Raw genomic sequence first — 17,881 nt, 5'->3', positions numbered from 1 at the left:
TGTAAGCGACAAAGATGAAGTGATCTGACTGCCCTTGGTTGACCGTGAAGCCTGGGAAGCCCTGGAGAGGGGCTGGGAGTGGAGATCTGTCATCTTTCCACCTGGTACTGGTTGCCTGGAGAAAGCTAGCCAGGCCAGACAGCATCTGACATCCTGCTGAGAACAAAGCTATATGGGCTTGGGACACATGGTTTTGGTTATGTGGGAGAGTGTTTTTCAAAGGCTAAAATGCCTCCTCTTTGCTTGGCACTTATTTCAGAGAGGCTCCTATCCAGATGGTAGAACCACCTGAGAAGCACACTCACAGACACAGAGGTCCCTGGGTCTATGGGATGCACCTTTCTTTTAGCATGAGAGCCAGGTGCTTCAAAGTTATGGTTCTTCTGGGGCTTCTGAAGCAGTGTGTGCATGTGGTGTTCATTGAAATGTTGTCTTGTCAGAATTCCTGGCTAAAGCACCCATGAAACTTGTCCATGAAACATTGCCTGTGTCCTAGACAACCCCGCAGCCCAAGAGACATAGCAGACACAATTGTACATTCGCTTGTATCTGTATACCTACATGCTATTATTTCTGAGTAAAGCTTAATTTGGACGTTAAAAGGAACACATGAACTGTCAAATTAGGTTTCATTGTTCATCTACCTTTTTAGTTGTACATTTCATATTTTTATTTGTTAAATTAGGGCTCCCTACCAGATGGTTAGAACTTGTGGCTAATATTTAAACAATTTGATATTCCTTCCTGGACTTTACATCTAAGTTAGTTGATTTGAAGGAGCAACAGTGGTTTGGAATTTATTCAGTCGGTGCCTGTGCAACAGTGGCCTTCATGTCGGGTAGTGCTAATGGGATATGGGAATGTGTGAGGTATAATGGTAAGAGTAGTAACATCCTGAGCAGACTTATTCAGATTTCTCTTTATATCCAGATTTCCAGAAATCTTACAAAATAGCCTCCTATGTTGTTATGCTTTGGAGGACCCAAATCCGAGTTGATTTCTGTTTATTAGTTGGGATTTACTTGTTTACATTCTTTTTAACTGTGAGTCTTGATTGTTAGGCTTCAGCATCATGGCAGTTATGAAAACAAGGCACTATAATCTCTCAGTGTGAGGAACATAATGCCTTATGGCTGGAGTTGCAGCTGCTCTGTATATTCCATTGTATGGACTCTCAGGTTTCTGTCCTCAGAATTGACTCTTTGATATCTAGGATGTACAGCACATCCCTTAACAACTAGTGATATGTTCTTTCTGTGCTGCTGTCATAGGCTCTTTCTATCCATCCAGCTTCTTTCCTTTGTTTTGTCTTTATACCGATATCAGACCTTCCATTATCTGAAGGCCTTCTGTACCATGTCCCAATCCCTCCCCCTAAATTACATATAATAATCTGCTTCTTGGATGACTTCAGCTGTCAAGAAATGAGGGAATGTCATTAAATGTCCCTTAAACAGCATATGTGTGCTTAAGTTTAGTTTACATAGACTTTCAAATTGTAGTGTAAGGGAAACAGACATACTACGATAGCCCATACCCCTAACTTTGACACATTTCTTCCATTGTTCTGAAGTAAAGGAAGGCGATCTGCAGGTATTTTAGGACTGTGTGGCTGACGGCATAGTAACTTGTCTAAAGGAATCGTCTCCTCCCCTTTCTTTGGTTCTCTGGGTCAGAAAACCACTGTGTTTTGGGGGTATAATATAATACTCTTTTCCCTTCTCTGAAAAATAGAATCAATTTCTCATAACCACCTTGAAGCTAAAATTCAATTTCTGGTCACATTGCAGCCACCCGAGTCATACCTGATGCCAAAATCTTCAGAACATCCACTGTCATGGGAACCTGGTTTTCACTTTATTGAGCCTGTGGCAGCTTATGTTAAAAAGGAAATCAAGCTCTGCCTTTACATTCTATAATTCTGCATAATGGAGAGCTACAGCTATGACCAAAGGCTTTACAAAGCAGAGTTTGTTTTAAGGAGACTATATGGAGATAGTAGCTACAGCTGTAGCCACCTACCTACTCTAGAAATTTGCAGTAATAAACTGAAATATTGAATTCTAGCTACTGCTAACCTGAAGACAAGGCAACATAAAAAGCGAGATAAAAACAGAGTCCTGGGGCTGGGGATTTAGCTCAGTGGTAGAGCGCTTACCTAGGAAGCGCAAGGCCCTGGGTTCGGTCCCCAGCTCCGAAAAAAAGAACCAAAAAAAAAAAAAAACCAGAGTCCTAGTCTCTCTCTCTCTCTCTCTCTCTCTCTCTCTCTCTCTCTCTCTCTCTCTCTCTCTCTCTCTCTCCTCTCTCTCATATATATCCCAGTATGACTTCTAAGGAACTGCTGAACTGTCTAGAAATTGGTTCAATTAGGTATCAAGGATGGAAATACTAAGTATGGAAATACATACTTTACGAATGTTAGAAACACAACTCTTGGGAACTTAATAATTCATTTTTCTTAGGAAATCTTCCTGTTAGTCAATACTTGGGAAGATATACTTGGCTTTCCCAGTGATACTACATGGTGATATTACCTAAAACCAGAACTCCTTGATCGTTATGACTCTTTTCCTTATAATGTGAATGTTCTTAGCAAGCTCACAGCTAAATTCCAACAATGTAAGATCCATCTTTTATTCTGCTTAGAGATATAGATCTTTATCCCCATTCAGGCTGGAGTACTGTAGTAGCTCACAAGCTCTTGAATTTATTGCAGTAACTCAGTAACAACTTAGTAAAAAGAATCAGGCTGGGCATCTAACTAGAGGTAAGGTTTAAAGATTCTCTCCTGACTCACTAGTACAGAGTGGTTACTAGATTTCCAGTACTAGGCATGTTTTCCCTCTTTTTGAGTGGGCCTTAATTCCAGATAGAGAACTGTTGTCCAGTGCCAGACAGTAAGCCTTGGAAACAGATACAAGAAGCATTATACAACTGAACAAGTTATGTTTAGATTTATATGAATATATTTTATGCATGTAATAAGAATTACTGAAATGGAAACCTCACATTTGAAGGAGAGCAGAGAGGGGTATAAGAGAAGACTTGGAAAAAGCAAAGGAGAGGGAGAAATGATATAATTATATTATAATCTCAAAAGTTAAAAAAGAAAGAAAGAAAAGAATTCACAAAGATATAGCCTGACATTCTTGCTTCTTAACAATTGAGAGAGTCTTATACCATAGCACAGACAGGTTCCTGCTGCACTGTATCTACCCAGGCTAGCTTCAAACTCACAGCAATCTTTCTGTCTTAGTATCTATGATGTTTGGATTACAGATGTGATCTCACATAATTGCCTTGGGAAGAGTCTCTAGCTGCTTCTGAGAAATCACTGATGCTGAAATTCAATTTCTTATCCTTTGAACCTCAGAGTTTCTGAAAAGTTGTGTGGAGCAAGGAACACTTTTAGTTAAGACGTTACCTTAATGTAGGAATGGAAAGTAGAGCTTCTCTTCAATTTCTGCGATCCTCTCATGAGTTCTGAGGACTCCTGCCTACTAGTAAATGGGGTGCTACACTCTTTGACTGTGGTTGTCAGGAACTATTTTCGAGCTACTTTACCTAAGAAGTGCAATGAGCTTAACTGCAATGTTATTAATTTTTTTACTTTAAAATATTAAAAGTATTCTTAAATATTTACAACAACTTATGGGAAGGGAACTACTCTTTCTTAATGACAAGGAGTTTAGTGACATTTTGTAAGAAATAAGGACCTCTGAAATTTTCTAGGCAAGGTCCTCTCTCCATTTTTGCTTCATGTTACGATTCATAGCACTGCTATGGTATTTACTACTTTTTAAAAAATGTTCCCCCAATATGTGACCTCAAGGCTATACATTTGTTTTAACAACTGAATGAGCTAAATCTTGAACTATATACACACTGTAGTGTTTGACTAGGTCCATTTCATCATAGAAATATAAAGACAGCTTATTTGCAGGTGAATCTGTCTTCTTCCATTGAATTTATAAGCACAATACTTTTTTCTCTCCACTATCCCCCCACCCTTGGAAGGTGACCATGGGTCTTGATGAACTAAATTTAAAAAAGGTCAACTTGTCTTTCAGGCATTGGGTGTCTGGGAAATGGCACAGCTGTTAGAGTTCGCAGTGGACGTTTATCTTGGTCTAGAATCACATTTGTAAACATAATGTCAGCCTCAACCAGTTGTCCAATGATGAATATGATGCCTACCTAGCCATTGCGGTGCTCCTGGTGTTCCTTGTCTTCTAGTTGAAGACAGGAAAGTAATGGAAATAACAAAGAAGAGGAGGTATTTTCATCTACCTAGGTGATTGATTATTCTTGGGTACCCTTAGGGCAAATCCACTTATCCATGTCATAGCAATTATAGCTATAGCTCTTGGTTGAACTCACAGGTCATACGTAAAGAATGTCCAGCTTCAACCCTTCACTCACACCTTTTCAGTGAGGAATAAGAAATGGAAGGCAAGGAACAATCTTATTTAAAATCCATAGGTGACTCCGCTAGGTTCCTCTGAATTATTGATAGATTGCATTCTTCAGCGTTGAATAGAGACCATCTTTTTTTTTTTTTTTTTCAGAGCTGGGGACCGAACCCAGGGCCTTGCGCTTCCTAGGTAAGCGCTCTACCACTGAGCTAAATCCCCAGCCCCAGAGACCATCTTATTTATGATTTTACATGCATGGGCACAAGGCCCACTCTATAATTACTCCTCCTTTGAATTGGATGCCCCACAGTGCTGTCTGTCTATCTGCCTCTCTCTCTTTCTCTTTCTCTCTCTTTCTTACTGTGTGTATAAATATGCATACATATTTACCTAATAGTCCACAATTTAAACTAACTCGTGCAGTTTATAATAATTGAAAGAAAATTAATAAGAATAATTAATAGCCTGTAAGAGACCAGCCTTGAATCAGGATTCATAATAGAACTCCTACAAATCCTTAACACTACATTGTAATATCTGTCACTATGGTAAGCTCTATGAAAATACACACTATATTGGACTTTTAGTCTTGTAAACATTATGTTTCAGTTAGGAATACATTCTACTCTAAATAACAGAATGCCTTGCTAATACTTATCCTCCTCTCACCCCCCAGGAGCTTAAAAACATAAACTTGGGTAAAGCCTGATCCTGGCCCAGTAACTTCGCCTTGGGAACAGTGACGTAAGAGCCTCTTCCATGTTTGCTTTCTCTCTCAACCTTTTCCTTTGGTTCGTTTTATTTGCAGTCATAAGATGGTCAGATTATATCTAGAAATTCTACTTCTATTGAAAGACATAAAGTAGGAGAAATACAATGGTGGTAGTTTTTCACCTCCATTGTAGCTGGGAGAGAAGTCTCTATGAAAACTTCCATTGCACTCCACCTAATTGTACGTCATGACTACGCCCGCAGGGAGATTGAGCAAATATGTAATTGGCTTTTCCAGTTTTGCACAGACATAAAAAAATTCATTATGAAATGGGTAAAATAAGCCTACACCATAAATTTTATGTTTTACTGCACTATATGGGACTTGAAACTACAGAATAAATAACTGTTCAAAAATGGTGACTTAATCCTTCAATAATCATCGGTATCCTGGATTCATAGTTATTAAATGTGAAGTTACTTTAAGGCCACAACAGACCCAGAGACCTGGCCTCTTAAATTCCATGGCCCAGGGATCCATTTAAATGACTTTCACAGTGTTTGTGTCTCCAAGTAGTGTGCTTTGCTACTTGGTCAAGTGCCACCAAAGATTCTCTTGCTGAATGCATCAGACTTTTCAATTAGAGCTTTATGCTTTGATATATTATGGCTTTTTTCAGGATATTTCTTCTTATAAAAATGCTACTGGTTTAAAATATAGTTTATATTCTACAAAATATTCATTTAAAATATTAATATTGTTTTTTATTTTCTTTTTTAATATATTATTTTTAATAAATTTTCAAAACTTTTATATACTCCACACTAATCCATCTAACTCCTCCAAGGTTTACTCCTCATCCCTCATACCAACTTTGAGATTTCTGTCTAACCAGAGTTCAGTCTGTACTCCATGATTATGGTCCTATGTACTGGAGCAGGAACAACTTTCAAAAAGGTTTGGTTTTCAAAGTTGAAAATATATTCTCTATTGATTAAAGCAAGTCGGTAGTATTGGATTTTCTTTCTAAGACCATAGGAAAATATTTACATTTTTTTTCTATTTGTGAGTTTGTGATCTTCATACCAGGTTTTCTTCATGCTGATGTTAAATGAATTTCCTTGGAATTCCTTTACAACTAAGCTTAGGGCTCTTTGTAGGCAGGCATATTTTCAGTTGTTGGCCAATCTTGAGGTAGTTTCCTCAGTGTAAAGACTGTGCCTGGCTACTGTGCTGACTTGTATTGGTTTCTTATCTGTGCTTTGGATTTATGAAATCATTTGTATATTTTCAGATAAAAATGGTTTTACTTCCAACCTTTAAGTTCCACGTACCTTTTATGCGTTTTCCTGCTGCATTAGTTAATTGCTGTACAGAATGTTAAACACTGATATCAAGGAAAACATTATTTTAATGTCTTTTACTTTGTAAAAATGACCCTATTGTTTCCCCATTCATTAGAATTCTGGCTCTCAGTCTTATTTTAATTTTATTAAGATGTGTTTTCAAAAGAAGGTATTACATTTTATGAACTGCCTTTGCCACATCTATGTAAATAAGTATGCTTTGAAAAGTAATGATTAATCAACTTTTTTAATGATTCATTTACTTCTTTCATTCTTGTTCATCAATGTACATGTATAAGATTAAATTTTTCTTGACATTTTAGCTTTATAAGTACAAACTAGCATTTATATAAATCATGTTTCTTTTCTAAAATTGCCTTTCAGAATCACTTTTGATGCCTTGGCTCTCACAGTTGTACAACAAAGAACAGATCTCAGAATTTCTATTAGGTCCATTTCTGTTGTATATTCCTTGCTGTGGATTTCTTGTTTTTCCTTTCGAACTTCCTTTCTCCTTTGCTTCTGTGTTTTATTTCACACATTTTAGTTAGGGAATATTATCTTCATCTTTTTCTTAGTTTTGGAATTTATAGAACCTTTGACCCAATACATAGTTATATTTCATAAATTTTTGACATTTGAAAATTTTATTTTCTAATGATAGGATATATAGTTATATATAAATTATATGTATTTTATAGTGATGTCACTTTAGACTTTGGAATATGTAAAAAAATTTTATCCCAATTGATGTACCCTCAGATTACTAATTTAAAGCACATAACCTATTTCCATTTATTTCTCTTAATGTTTGCAGAGATTATTTTACTTTATAATTTAGAATATATAATTGTTAGATTTAGACAAATTTTGGCATTTGTTCACTTACAGTGTGCTCATCCACAGAAACTTACAGAAGTCTGAGAACAACTTGCAGGACTGGATTTTCTTCTACTTTGTGTGAACGTTGGATGAAATGTGAGCCCTTAGGCTTGACAACAAGCTCCAGTACCTGCTGAGATGCTTCACTGAGCCCCGGTAAATAATGTAAAAGAAAAGCTGGGCTATTTTTGAAGTCCCTGAAGTCTTTACTGATTTTATTTCTTTTTAATATTGTCTAGCATGACTGTTTTGTTTAGACTTAGCCAGTAGATCTGCCTTTTATTTTATTTTTTATTTTTCATATCTTTAACTGCGGCATCACCTCCAGGTGCATATGGCAGGGTTGGGATTGGACTCTTAATCTCCAAACTCTTTTCTGTCTTAATAGCTTTTTTGTTTTTTGCTTTTCAGACAGGATCCTACTATGTAGCTTGGGTTTCCCTGTCATTTTTTTCTGCAAAATATTTTTATTGGATATTTTATGTATTTATATTCAAATGTTATCCCATTTCCCACATCTCCCCTCCCCATTCACCCTGCTTCTATGAAGATGTTCCCATTCCCATAACCTACCTCATCGCTTTGGCTTTCCCCTACACTGGGAAAGGAGCCTTCACAGGACCAAGAGTTCCTCCTATTGATGCTGGACAAGGCCAGCCCCTGCTACATATCTAGCTGGAGCCATTGGTCTCACAATGTGTACCCTTGGTTGGTGGTTTACTGCCTGGGAATTCTCGGGGAGCCTGGTTGGTTGATATTGTTGTTCTTCCTATCTGATTGCAAACTCCTTCAGGTTTTCTTGTCATACCTTTTAAGAGTTCTCTTCAATGCCTTCCTGTTTAGGCTTCTACTTTTGGTATGTTTGAGAGTTGGGGTGAGGGTAGAGGTTGTCACAGAAACCTTCAATGTCTGTCTTTCTCAGTTGTATATTTGCACTCTTTGATTTCAATGCCAGAGTAACTTTTTTTTCTCTTTACAATCAGTGGGAGCATGGATCGTAGGTTTCTACCTGGTTGCAGGTGGCAGCACAGACAATGAACACAGTCCCTGGCTTCAGTAGACCCAAAGACCCATACCCTTGGCATCAGACAGACCACAGACCTCACCATGACCTTAGGCAGCAGCGTATGCCACTCCTATCGATATGGCTTACAAGGGGCCTGATGGCTCATGGGCATTAACATGGCTTCAGGCTGCAGCACAGACCACAGACATCCACATGGCCTTTGGTAGAAGCAAGAGCCATGGACATTGAAGATAGATCTTCAAACTTTACAGAACCTTTATAATGACCAATGCTGATACATGCGCATTTTTCTGAAGGCAGATATTCATTGGATCACAAGGCCATCAATGTCGGTGTTCATATTTTTTTTTACCTCACTTGCTGATTTAGTTGGTGCTATTTTATTTCTTATAACAGAAATTTTTAAATAGGTTAAACTCTCATCTGCTTCAGTTCATAAATAACTCATTAACTTTAAGCATATCATTTAAATAGTTATGTAAGATTAGGAAATAAACAACATACTTGCTATCTTTTTGTTTGCTCAATTTTTATCAATGATATTTTATCATTGATGTCCACTCAGTGTTACAAATTTCACATTTCATTTATTCAGAGTCTTGAAAATAAATACATTTTCATGGCTGTAGTTTCAACATTTATCTTTTGTTTGGCTTAAATTTACTTTGAAGTACATTTTAGAAGCATCTATGGAGCATAAATATTATATTCCCTGATACCTAATTCTGTTTGAAACAGATTTTGCCTAAATATAAAAATCTCATGAACTTCTGCTTCAAAGCTTGAGGGGACGTTCTAAATCAGTAAAATATCGTAAAACTATAAAGAATTATGACTATTTCAGCACTATTCATAAAACAGGAACATACAGAAAATATACAAGAGGAAAGGAGTGTTAAGTGAGGTAACTGGGGTGAAGCATTAGAATTTAAAGCTCAGAAGAGAAAGTCATGAAATAATATTTGTAGCACATTTATTGAATTAACTAATCAGATGCCTTATTCAAAAATACATCCAGTAGCTCATCTTCCCACAGCACTTATAGAAGTTTTCTCATTTGACTAAAAGGATCTAAAAAAGGGTAAAAAAATTAAAGAAGGAAAAAAAAACCTGTTACCATCAGAGCAAAGCAAAACAAAATAAAACAAAGAAAACAGCAACAAACTCTAGAAAAGGACTATACGTAGCTCTGTGATCACACACATGCCTAGCAATGAGGTTCTGTATTTGCCCTCCAGCACAGAGAGAAAACACAGTGCAAACCAAAAGATCCCAATATGCACACCATTCCTACAATGTAGTTTCTGGAGTATTTAAACATGTCACATCTGGCCTAACTCAAATATATTATTCAGTTGCAAATCTGACAAGCATTTGCTGAGATCCCAGTAATTCAGACACACATGTATAATTCATTATAATTGCTGACTGCACATTTTAGCCTCTACTCTTTGTTAGTAATATACCAGACACTGGGAGCATAAATATAGATCTGCCCTTATGGCCTGTGAGATTAGAGGTTTGTGAAGCAAGAAAGGAGAAGTCCACTGTTACACTATCAAACAAATGACCATCCTTACCACTTTCTCCCATGTTTTTCTGCCATAAAGTCTATGGCTCCTTTTGTAGTCCTCACACATTTCAGTGACAAATTCTCTGGCTAGAATGATCCTCCCAGGATGACCACATGTCATAATGCTTCACTTTATTTAGGTCTCTGTCAGGACTAGTTCCTTAGTGATGTCTTCCACAACCGTGCTAGTTGGAGTAACACATCAACTTTGTTCTTCTGTCTTCACGGCACATACACATTGTATACTATTGTATGCACATATATGCATATAGATGCTTATATATAGTTTATTTTTCCTCATTATCTGTCTACAAATGTTACAAAAAAGTGACATCTTAAAGACATTTTATGTCTGACAATTATATTCATATAAAAATTTTAAAATTCTAAAACTACTTATAATATATATATTATTCATTTATTAGCAATACAGTATAATGTAAAAACATTGATGAAACTTTAGTCAAGATGACAATGATAGAAACTGGTAGATAATAAAGACTTTATCTTCTGAGGACATTGTCAGTATTCGTTCCATCGAGCATGGACCCTCCCCTTACTAGGAAAAGAGATTTAAAGCCTAGAAAGTCTCATCAATATAGATGTTTCCAAACATAGGTCACTCATCCTTCATTTGGTAGGACGTTTAGGTTGAGTTACCACAAGCCAATAAAGACCTACCTCCCTCTGAAAAGAATGGCAGAATCTAAAATATGGAAAAAGATTGTAGGAAATCACATGACCAGTTCTGTCACTAGGTAAGGAGCAGCAAAAATTAAACATTAGAAATTTATTGACTTAAAACTGGGAAGGTAAATTGTACTTTTTACATATAGTCAAATTCAAGTTTTTGCTAATTTTCCAAGGCATGTTCTCTCTGTAGCTCTTTGTCTATCTCTCCTCCTTCTATCCCTTCCCCAGCTCCTCTTTCTCCTTCCTTCCCTCATTTGTCCTATTACTCCTCGGAAGACCCCAGGACACTTCAAAGTTATTTAGGCTTTGCAGTACCTGAATTCAGAATAAAGAAAGAACAACTCTTTTGTTTTGACTGCTTTCCTGTCTGGAATGCTCTGACTGGGCGGCTTTTGTCTTACCTGGGAAGTAGCTACCCTCACAGTCAAGGCTTGGATCACATGGTTATACCTGGGGCCTGTGTGGGTGAGAATTAGTCACATCATGTGGAAGTATTTTAGAGTGAGAAAAGTCACATAGAGCAATGTCTCTCTGTGAGGAAAGAATGCTACAGAGACAAAAGCTATTCAAAACTCCTCCCTGACCTCCTATTCATGTGAAGCTTATCCTTTCAAAGACTTACAAACACATCCTCTGTGCAAAGCTCTGGGCTTTGTGTGTGTCAGCTTTTAAGCAAGTAATTTTGAAACTTGAAGATACAGATATAAAAAGAAATAGCCAAAATGCAGAAAATAAATTAATTCATAAATCAAGATAAAGGTTGCTTTGGGAACTTGACAGAACAAAAAAATGATGCCTATGTATATGACCACCCTTCCTCTCTCTCATTCCTTGACCACTCCTAGTAGCTATAGGTAGATGGACTCTTTGCAATCTCTAGCATGTAGTTATATTCTCATTCATTTTTACCGTGACTAAGACTGCCAGCTGTGTCAGTCCTCTTGTGCAGCTTCCAAAGTCATGGTTTTGCAATTATTATTATTATTTTTTGGATCTTAGTATAATACTTTCTTCACTTCATGCAACTGAGTTTGGTGACATTTTGCCTTTAGATAGTGGGTCCTATTAGGAGTTGAAAAGGTTAAGGAGGAAAGGGAGGGCTTAACCTCACTAGATAGTAAAGAAGAGGTTACCTTCAAATTAGATATCTTTATTAGTATGATGACTCATAGGATAATAATGCTACTTTGCTAGTGGCCAGGATAGAAAACAAGACTATAAAGGAAAAGCTGGCGGAAACTTAGAAGCATCCAAGTTATATCTTTAGGAATTTAAAAAAGTACCTTGGTGTCTGCTTACTCATCCGAGGCCGGATGTTCTAAGCAGGAATTAAAAAAATGGAAAAAGAAAAAAAAGACAAAAAAGAAAAGGACTATTCCTATCTTCTCAATCTGACTGTCAAGGACCAAAGGCCCAAGCCTTTTCACTAATTAGATTTGTGACCTTGAGAAGTCACTTAGCCTACATTAATTTTTGCTTCCTGATTAAGAAAATAGAGAACAAATTATATCTATTATATGGGTTAATATAAAAATCTATTTGTGTATCTCATACCATACCTAATATAGACTTGTATATATGTATAAATAAACACAGATATCTATTGTATATGTATATGCATGCTGTTTATATTGTGACAGGGAAGAGAAGGAGAAAGAAAGGACATGAGAAAGGGGGTGGAGACTAAGAAAACCAAAAGTTTCTATTCAGCAATGAAAATCAGAAGAGGTGTAAAGTCATTCATTCTCTATTGTTCCCTTCTTCTGCACTTGATCTTAGTCAATCTGTACACTAGGCTGGGTTGAAACAACTGGCAACCAGATGACTTTCCTACTGGTATTCTTTGTTTTAGTTTGTGAACATTTCTTTTATATCTCATACTATGAAAAAGTGCACTTTTACCCTCAGATCTTATTTTCTGTCAGTAACATGCTCTTGGGTCAGAAGTCCCCTTTTGCCCATTGTTCTCATCATGAACATGTTTTTTCTACCTTACATACATTTAGAGTACATTTGGTACTCAGTTCACCATTGGGCTCTCCCACGTGAATAAGGCAAGAGGTAGCCAGGGTCTTTTGGGAAGACAAAAGCATCTGAGCCTCTAAGCATGGTTTTCACCCAAAGCTCCTTGGAGATCATTCCTGGGCCAGTTTCTAGTACACAGTCATTGCAGAGTCTGTGCCCTCCATCTTTTCTCTCTTGCAGAGGAATGATTCAGAGGATACTGAGACAGAGTCTTTCTTCAGAGCCATCCATCCCATCAGCACATCAGCACTGAAATCAGTTTTAGGCTTCCTTCCAACTTCTAAGAGCAAAATTTCTGTAACGTTTTTTAGAGCTCTACAAGGGGTAACACAAACCACAAACAAGCCAGCAACTCCAGTATTAACCTAGGATGTCCTCAGCAATATTTACAACATGCCCCCTCCCCTGCTGGAAAAATGCTCAACATTGTAAGCATTAAGATCCAGTGGCTTGTTCAAAGTCTCACATGAGTTTGTGACAAAGAGAAACAAACAAATAGCCTTCTCTATCCTCTGATTAATATCTATATAATTTTAAAAATCTACTGAATGCCTTTCCAATACATTACTTTTTGTCACTATATCTTACCATATCAAATGTATTATAGTCATTTATCTCCATTTCAAAGTACCAAAAAATTCATTTGAACTTTCAAAAAATTAAGTAGTTCCTTTTAGGAATATACATCTAGGAAATAACAAAACAGGTACCCAGGTAGAGGTTTTTGCATTTTTATGCATTTGCTTCATAATTTATGCTATGAAAGAGAAATATTCTCCTCTCCTATATTAAGTTTTAATTTCACCACAAAGCAAACAATTATGAAAATTGTGTCATGAAAAGTTGAAAATGGAAGAGAATTTCATGGCTTTAGAGTTATAGTAGATAGATATTATATTTGATTTTTACAGAACTAGCTGTAACTTTTAGGAGTAACCATATCTCAATAAATAAAAATATAAACCTGTGTTATTGGATTCCGTGGGTGAAAATTTGACCTGAATTTTTACTAAGGCAACCAGTATTTTTTTTAGAAAACTAAAAGCATTTAGTTATAAATATATACATATATCCCTTTTAATTCCTGCTTACTATACATTTTGCAGGTACAAAATTATTCCCTTCTCCTCTGCTGTACCTTTCAATTATTTCGTTTGTCTTTTTATCATTGCCATAGGCAATCCTTTTATATAGACAAAGCATCTTATTTTTATAGATAAATTCACATTTTTTGAGAAAAGACTTTTTATTCTCAGAGTTACAAAGGATTTACCATTCTGCTTTTCTCCACATCTGCTAGGATATCCGCTGGACAGCCCGTTTCCTCTGTCTGATCTTTGTGCTTTGGTAACTTGGTCTCTGCTAACAGTCCATTTCAGGTTACAGTTAATCTTTCCTTGCCACTAAGCCAGTGTCCTTTCTTGCTTTCTGGCCTTTGCTTGTAAGTTATGGAGTTTATAACCTGGCTATTTATTGTTGTTTGGTTTTTTTTAATATTAATTTTAAAATTTAATTTAATTGTTTTCTTTTATTGGATTTTTTTATTTACATTTCAAATGTTATTCCCTTCCCTGGTTTCTTGGCCATAAGCTCCCTATCCCATCCCCTTCCCCTTCTCCTATAGGGTGTTCTCTTCCCCAACCACCTCCCTCCCCCCCACACACACATTCCCCTACACTGGGGGTCCAACCTTGGCAGGACCAAGGGCTTCTTTTCTACATATGCAGCTGGAGCCATGGATCAATCCATGCATAGTCTTTGGGCAGTGGTTTAGTCACTGGAAGCTCTGGTTGGTTGGCATTGATTTTCTTATGGGGTTGCAAGCCCCTTCAGCTCTTTCAGTTATTTCTCTAATTCCTCCAATGGGGATCTCGTTCTCAGTTCAGTGGTTTGCTGCTAGCAATTGCCTCTGTATTTGACATGCTGTGTCTCTCAGGAGACATCTATATCTGGTTCCTGTCAGCATGCACTTCTTAGCTTCATCCATCTTATCTAGTTTTGGTGGCTGTATATGTATGGGCCACATGTGGGGCAGGCTCTGAATGGCCATTCCTTCAGTCTCTGCTCCAAACTTTGCCTCCATATCCCCTCCTATGAATATTTTTGTTCCTCCTTTTAAGAAAGAGTGAAGTATCCACACTTTGGTCATCTTTCTTCTTGAGCTTCATGTGGTCTGTGGATTGTATTGTGGGTAATTCGAGCTTTTGGGCTAATATCCACTTATCAGTGAGTGCATACCATGTGTGTTTTTCTGTGATTGGGGTACCTCAGTCAGGATGAGATTTTCTACTTCAATCCATTTGCCTATGAATTTCATGAAGTCATTGTTTTTGATAGCTGAGTAGTACTCCACTATGTAGATATGCATTCTACCTCTGGAACTTGACAGGTTCTAGAAAGAAAATAATCATAAATTTACATTATTTCCATAGGTAGAGTGCATATCTAAGGTAGAACTTTATTGACATTATGACATTTTGTTTTGTATTCTATCTCTATGTATTATCTTCTACTCTTAGAGTATGTTTTTCATCCACAAAACTGACAGTATTTATCACCAAATGAATTGAAAAGGGAAACTATGAAATCTAAATTTAATTCAGATTTTTGGGTTCTAGGAAATTTTCAAAGTCCTAATATATAGTTTTCCTGCATTGTCAACACATCTTATTGAAGAGTAAGACTGTGCGTCTAGGCATGAGACATGAAAACTTCCTTTACCTGCAGTTATCATTAACAATGTAGTTCTTACAAACCTTAAATTCTCCGGGAAGATTAACTGCATTCAAAGGCTGGTTGTGTGGCTTCTACATCGTCGATCTCTCTCTGTTCTTTGATTTCCCTTTATCTATTGACCATTAGTAAGAAGCTGGCCAGGACTCAGATATTTCTAGACCCAAAGAGGAGGAGTTGAGTATCTAATGAAAACCAACAAGCAAAAATGACTTCGGAAGAAATCATTAGGAAGGAATACTCAGCCACTTGGACCTTCCAGAGAAGGCTCTAGGAGAATAAAACTTAGTAAACTTTCTTGTCAGCTTTCGATGCAGGGACGCTTTGGCTGGACTAAAAAAGGCTGGACTAAATTCTGAGAGATCATGTTCTTATGGTCTACCAATGTCAGTGGTTGAGAGTAGACAACAGATCAAAAGGACTGAGTGGGAAGCATCCAGCACAAGTTATCTGGCAACTAAGAATAAATAATGTTCTCTAGCATTGAAGTCTTAGATCTCTTGAGGGACGCATGCAAATAGAAACCACATTCTTCTTCCTGGGTAGGCTGATAATTTCCTTTTGTCATTTCCAGGGGCTCTTGGAATTCTGTCATTGACATTTTCCAATGTTGAAAACACATGATTTAAGTCGTGCTGGGTGCACTCATTTTGTACTAGGAGGGTGTAACCTTTTTTTACATTAGACAATTCTCTAGCAGCAAGGCACTAAAACGATACACACACAAATCACAACCAGATTTAGACTGTGGAGGCCAGTGGATTAGAGAGGAAGGATAAAGCCCATTTGAGCATGCACATGAATGAGAGATGTAGAACCTTATTTTCATCAACAGTGAAGAAAATGAGGAATTAATAGGAAAAACATCTGCTTCCTTTTCTGATGTCTTGATACAGTTGCTAGGTAGCTTAGCCTTTTGGAAGCTTTATACATTTTATACAATTGGTTTTCCGATGTGGTCCTCTTACATTTTTTCCATTGTTGTTTAAATTATTCAATTCAAAAGAAAATTTATGCAACAGAAGATTACTTCCCAACTTTACCTAAAAATGTAATCTTTACTACATGTGATAGGTATTAATTTTATCGGTCCATTTTGGAAATGTGGAAATTTGGACTCTAGAATTCTAGTTAAATTGACTCAGGTAAAGGAAAATCTGGACTGAAATTCCCAAAACATTCAACATAAAAGATGAGGAAAGGAGATATTAATGTAAAATGATAATTTTTATTATCTTAATTAAATTTTAGGTGACGAGGGGCTAAGGCTATATAAAAAAGTGTTAGAATACTTAACTGGTATGTAAAAGGCCCCTAATACTTTGTATTAATCCATCCAAAAAAAAAAACCCAAACCAACCAACCTTTTAATGAAGAAATTAAAAACTGCGTAGATTGGGCTTAGTTCTATCAATTGGAAGGCAGAGGCAGCAGATTTCTGTGACATTAAGGCAGCCTGGCCTACATAGAGAGTTTTAGGATTGCCAGGGCTATGTAGAGGGACCTGATCTCAAAAAATATTTCGTACACATGAAATGATGATATCACATTGTCTATTTGAGGTTTGACGTGAAGTCTTGTAGTGATACTCAGCTTCTTTCAAAACTGTCACCAAGATGGACATGGCAACTCCTTCTTGCATCTCTCAGCTTAGCAGTTAAGGTGAAAGGATTGCCATCTACAGAGTGATTTCCACATAAGGCTGATCCATTCTGTGAGATCCTGTCTTGTAGGCTTTGATCTTCAAAACCTATTTTAATAAGTGTACTTAAAATGTTTTAACTTCCCTTTTATCCCACCACCCACCAGAGGAAGTGGTAAGGAAAGATTAACAGGGCAAAGGAGGATGTGGGCCTGTTACCAATAGTTCTTTGTTGTTAGGATATCAGCAGTTCAGTTCACATGACTTAGCCTTGGTAGCTGATCCACTCCCAAACACCATTCATGCATCAGCAATGGCAGTTCCATCCAGAAGAAACTGTGAGGCTCTGCCAATTGGCCTGAGTCCACTGAAGTGACAAGAAGCTGCCAGAATACCACCTTAAGTTCTTGGGTGTGTTTCTTTCTATGAAGTCATCACAAAGGATGACCAACAAAGAGTGGCAAGGTGAACTAATATCACACAACATTGTTAGCTAAGACCAGTGCCAGCAAAGCCCAACAATGACCAGCAGACAGTAGCATGGTAAACCAATACCACACAGTATAGTCCATTGTTGGGTTATAGTTATGCCCTTTCATAAGGTGCTTTCTCAAGTGTCTACCCTAGCAAAACATCACATACCTCTTTTCTAGGCAGGAAAAACATCACATGTCTATTCTCTATAAAACACCCCTCTACGTGTATGATTCAGCAAAAATGTTCTCAAAGGCAGTTTCTAGAAAAACATTACATGATGCAACTAAGTGTCTAAAGAAACTGATCACAAAAAACAAAACTTCACAACAAAACAAGTTTCTTCTTCTTGGGTTACT

At 37.0% G+C, this 17,881-nt stretch overlaps 1 long non-coding RNA gene across 1 annotated transcript; it reads right to left on the bottom strand.

Moving 5' to 3' along the window:
- Positions 1–13,900: 13,900 nt before the first annotated feature.
- Positions 13,901–17,422, bottom strand: LOC134486298 (uncharacterized). The gene is made up of 2 exons (XR_010065107.1): positions 17,268–17,422; positions 13,901–15,065 (listed from the first exon to the last, which is right to left on the bottom strand). It is a non-coding gene; the product is annotated as an uncharacterized LOC134486298 (long non-coding RNA).
- Positions 17,423–17,881: the final 459 nt, after the last annotated feature.

The sequence above is a fragment of the Rattus norvegicus genome, chromosome 3 (genome assembly GCF_036323735.1).
Source record: "Rattus norvegicus strain BN/NHsdMcwi chromosome 3, GRCr8, whole genome shotgun sequence".
NCBI lineage: Eukaryota > Metazoa > Chordata > Mammalia > Rodentia > Muridae > Rattus > Rattus norvegicus.
This window is presented reverse-complemented; position numbering and strand designations above follow the sequence as displayed.